This window comes from Petaurus breviceps, unplaced genomic scaffold (assembly GCF_028583685.1).
Source record: "Petaurus breviceps papuanus isolate PSGF00001 unplaced genomic scaffold, PetGlider_PUasm1.0 176, whole genome shotgun sequence".
Lineage (NCBI taxonomy): Eukaryota > Metazoa > Chordata > Mammalia > Diprotodontia > Petauridae > Petaurus > Petaurus breviceps.
In genome coordinates, this window is record NW_027185771.1 from 17,618,203 (window position 1) to 17,623,443 (window position 5,241).

Below are 5,241 nucleotides of genomic sequence, written 5' to 3' on the forward strand. Positions count from 1 at the left end.
GAAGGAAGGAAAGAGAGAGAGAGAGAGAAAGAAAGAAAGAAAGAAAGAAAGAAAGAAAGAAAGAAAGAAAGAAAGAAAGGAAGGAAGGAAGGAAGGAAGGAAGGAAGGAAGGAAGGAAGGAAGGAAGGGAGGAAGGGAGGAAAGAGAGAGGGAGAGAGAGAGAGAAAGAAAGAAAGAAAGAAAGAAAGAAGGAAGGAAGGAAGAAGAGAGAAAGAGAGAAGGAAGGAAAGAAAGAAATGATGAGGTACCTTACCCTACAGGGGGGAAGGGGATGGGGAGGGGATGATAGAAGGGAGGGCAAATTGGGGAAGGGGGTAATCTGAAGCAAATACTTTTTTTTTTTTTTTTGCTTTTTGGAGGGCAATTGGGGTTTAGTGATTTGCCCAAGGTCACACAGCTAGTAAGTGGTAAGTATCTGAGACCGGATTTGAACTCCAGGTCCTCCTGGCTTCAGGGTCAGTGCTCTACTCATTGTGCCACCTAGTCACTGCAGAAGCAAACCTTTTTGAAAATGGACAGGGTCAAAGAAGAAAAAAGAATAAATGAGGGGGATAGGATGGATGGAAATATCGTTAGTCATTTACAATATGACTATTACAGAAATGTTTTGGATAACTACACATGTGTAACCTATATTGAATTGCTTGTCTTCTCAATGGGGGTGGGTGAGGATGGAAGAAAGGAGAGAATCTGGAAGTCAAAGTTTTAAAAACAAATGTTAAAAAAATTGTTTTTAGGGGGGCATCTAGGTGGCTTAGTGAATAGAGCACCAACACTGGAGTCAGGAGGATCTGAGTTCAAATTCGACCTCAGATACTTAACACTTACTAGCCATGTGGCCTTGGGCAAGTCACTTAATCCCAAATGCCCTGCCTTTTCCCCCCCACCCCCCTCAAAAAAAAGCAAAAAAGAAAAAAAATTGTTTTACATGCAACCGGGAAATAAGATATACAGGCAATGGGGCATAGAAATCCATCTTGCCCTACAAGAAAGTAAGGGGAAAGAGGATAAGGGGGCAGAGAGGGGGAGAGAAGAGAGGACAGACTGGAGAAAGGGGTAATCAATATACTTACCATCTTGGGGTGGGGGTAGGGGAGAGATGTGGAGAAAATTTGAAACTCAAAATCTTGTTAATGAATGTTAAAAACTAAAACTAAATAAATAAATACCAAAAAAAGAAGTGATGAGTGTGTGGATTTCAGAAAAACCTGGAAAGACTTACATGAACTGATGCTAAGTGAAGTGAGCAGAACTAGGAGAACATTGTACATAGTAACAACAACATCATGTGACGACAAACTATGAATGACTCAACTCTTCTCAGCGATACAGTGATCCAAGACAATTCCAAAAGACTCATGATGGACAATGCTATCCACATCCAGAGAAAGAATTATGGAGGGTGAATGCAGATTACATCATACTATTTTCACTTTTTTTTAGTGACTTTTCCCTTTTGTTCTCTTTCTTCTTTCACACCATGACTAACATGGAAATATGTTTATATTATTGCAAATGCATTACCTGTATCCAGCTTACTTGCCATCTTAGGGAAAGGAAAGGGGAGGAAGAGGAGGGAAAAAAAAAATTGAAGCTCAAAATCTTATTAAAAAATGAATGTTGAAAACTATCTTTACATATAATTGAAAAAAATACTATTTGCCAAAAAACAGAAACAGAGAAAAGAGAGAAAGAGAAAGGAAGAAAGAAAGAAAAGAAGAAAGATAAAATAAAGAAATAAGGTGTGCCACAGTTTCTCATGCAAACACAGAAGTCCTATTTCCAGTCTGTAAAAAGATCCTCCTCCCCTCAATCCTCACTCTTATCTACCTCCTTAAAAGTGACTCACCTTTCCCTTCTTCCCCACACCAATAGCAATTGATAGAAGTTTTATATATAACACACATGGAGAGCACATTAATTTCTCAGCAGTAAACTTAGTCTTGCCCCCTGAAATCGAACTAGCAAATAATCCTTCACCCCCAGCCCACCCACCCAATCAGTCAGTGAGAAAAAAATCAATGTACAAGCCCCATATCTCCAAAGGAAAAATCAAAGAACTCCTCCCATGGGCCCCCCACCCCCGCCGAAATCATCCTCTGCTCTGAGTCAACCTGGCAAAGCTGTTCACCTGGGACTTGAACCAGGAGGCCCAGGACCCCCAAAGTCAGGACCTTGGGCAGAAGGGAAGTCTTCCACATCTTTCCCTCTGCACAGCCTTCTGGTTATGCCTAATCAGATCCCAGGGCAGACCTTTAATACAAAAAGAATTTGATCAAAGGGTATCCAGGAGAACTGGAGCTAAGGACTACTTAGAGGACTTCCTGCTCAGAATTTATCTTAGAGATATTTGGGGGGAAATTTTAGTTTGATTCTCTAAAAACTAAAGACACATGTGAAAATTGGGATATGCTGGCAAATGTGTAATTGTAAGCTCTCTAGAAAAAAACCAAACACACAAATGTATCCATGACACACTCCTAAATTTAATTTCTATTAACAACATTTTTTTCTAATACTTTCTTAAGTCTAGACAATCAGTAAAATAAGGAATCAAGCCCTGAATTACAGGATTTTTAGATTTCAGAGGTGCAAATTTGACAATGGGTTCACAAAGAGCCTGTTTGAGCTGCCCCCACCACTTCAGCTGAAATGCCAAGGGTTAAAAGTCGAATTATACAACCTAACCATTCTACCTCCCAGTTTCTAGAGATTTCTATGACCTTTCCCCCCTTGAAACTCTTCAGTTCCTTGGTTTTTCCTCCTGACCCAATTTTGGATTTCCTTAGCAAAGATGCTGGAGTGATTTGCCATTTCCTTTTCCAGCTCATTTTACAAATGAGGAAACTGAAGCCAACAGGGTGAAGTGACTTGCCCAGGGTCACCCAGCTAGGAAGTGTTTGAGGTAGAATTTGAACACACGGTGCTAAGCTCTGATAATACAAAGACCAGCAGAAAGGCAGCCTATGCCTTCTGGGAGCTTATATTCTGATGGAGGGAAACAACACATAAAAGATGAGGGGTGAAGAGGGAGGAAAAGAAGAAGGTACCATTCAGAAAGTTTCAGGAGAGAGAGGTACTTTTATCTCTTTTATAGCCCTCCCTTGTTAGAGGCACTATCTTGACACCCCCTATTTTATTATGTCCTATATTTACAGTTGGCAGAAGAGTAACAAAGAACAGAGACAACCTGAGTCAGGAAAAGAAGGGTGAGAGGAAAATGCTCTGAAGACGTAAGATCCCCTCTGTCTATCCTTCTTTGATCTCATTTTCACAAAGAGCTTCCATTCATTAGCTCTATATGCATGATTCCCCAGCTTTCAGAGAAATAAACACGCACATGCCATTAAATTTTGTTTCTCTTTCTTAAAACAAACTCTTTAAAGGTTGACAGTTGACAGTGAGAAGATAGCAAGTTCAATGTTAGAGAATTTAGTGAATGTATAAGAAATAATAGGAGTAATTGAGGGAGTGTGAAAGGGATGACTTTCATTGTATCTTATAGTAAGGGAAGAGAGCTGAAATTGAATCAGTGGTTCTTGGCATTGAAGGCTCTCCACGATATGGCTCCCACAGCTTATGTTCTAGTTCAGTCTGTCTTCTTGCTGTCTCTGGCACAGGATATTTCATCCACATGTCTGGAATGTACTCAGTTCTCTTCCCTTTCTGGCAGAGTCAGGGAGGCTATAAAGGTCATTCTTGACCAGGGATGGATTGGACTAGAGGGCTTTGGACGAACCTTCCAACTCTGAAATTCTATGATTCTTCCAGTGCTTGTCTTCCCTCATACCAAGGGGGTATAGGTTTGAGGCTTCCAATAAACAAACAGTATGGTTCCAAGGGCTTTCTTGAAGGTTGTTAGCTCCAAAAGACACCAATTTCTATTTTGTTCCAAGGGATTTTTGTTTCCAACAGGAATAATTCTTAGAATCTTACCTGAGTCAATCAGCATCCATTATAAGTCAAAGGATATGCCAGAATTGCAGAATTTTAGTTGTGGAAATTGGATGGTAACCAAAGTCATACCTCCACAAGACATAGGTAGTCATTTGATTTAATACAAGAAAAAGGTATATGCATGTGGGAACTCCTTATATAGGGAGCCAACACTACAGATGATGCCTTGGATATTTATAGGGTACAGGAAAAAGGAGAGATCTCATGGGGGGTGTAGACGGCAATCCCTTCTGAAACGGAAGTGACACAGGAGGAAGGAAGCAGGAGGGGAGGGGGAAATGAGAGGGAGCAGGAGGACTTGGGAATATCAGACCATGGAGGGAGGATGTTCTGCTTATCTGAAAGTGTCTCAGCTGCACAGTTTGTCAGTCTGGGTAATGACCATCTAATCAATCCATATTGGAAAGAAATCCCTATTGCAACAGGATTATACACTTTTTGGTTACCCCTTAACCTGTTACTTGATTCATTACCTTCTTCCTTCTCATTATTTGATTTCTCCAGTACATGAATGAGCACTAGACTTGGCATCAGAAAGACCAGAGTTCAAATCCTGCCTCAGACACTTGGGTGGTTGGTTGTTGCCCTGTGTTCTCAGAGGACCAAAATTGACATTACTATGTTGGAGTCGAGGTACAGTGTGTCTGTCTATGACTGAGCAGACCAACATGAGCTCGGAAGGCTCTACCACAAGTCAGACTCAACTGGTCCATATGAACATTTGGAGCGGAAATGTCTCTAAATCTTTGTGTTTTACATTTCTTTCAAGCTACTGCAATTCTGTTTCACTCAGAGCACAGCATCTTCTCTGATGAGGGCACACTATGCTGGGCAATCCTTTCCTAGTGTCTCTCATGTGATGCAATCAATTCCAAAGTTGTTCAGAGAAACATTGAGAGAGTCCTTGTATTATTTTTTTCTCACCTCCACATGAGCACTTGTCTTGCATGAGTTCTCCAAACACGTGTCTTTTAAGTAAACAAACATTTGGCATTTGAACAACACTGAAAGCTAGCTATATGACTCTGGGCATGTCACTTAACCTCTGTCTGCCTCAGATTTTTCATCTCTAAAATGGGGATAAGAATAGCACCTCCCTCACAGGGTTAGTGTGATGATCAAATGAGATAACAGAAGTAAAGCACATAGTATAATGGTTGGCACATAGTAGGCACTATATAAATGTTAGCTATTATTACTATTAGCTATAGTTAATAAACATCCATCCAAACAGTATACAAAGCATAGAGAGAGCATTCTTCATGGGTAAGCATTGTTATTTGT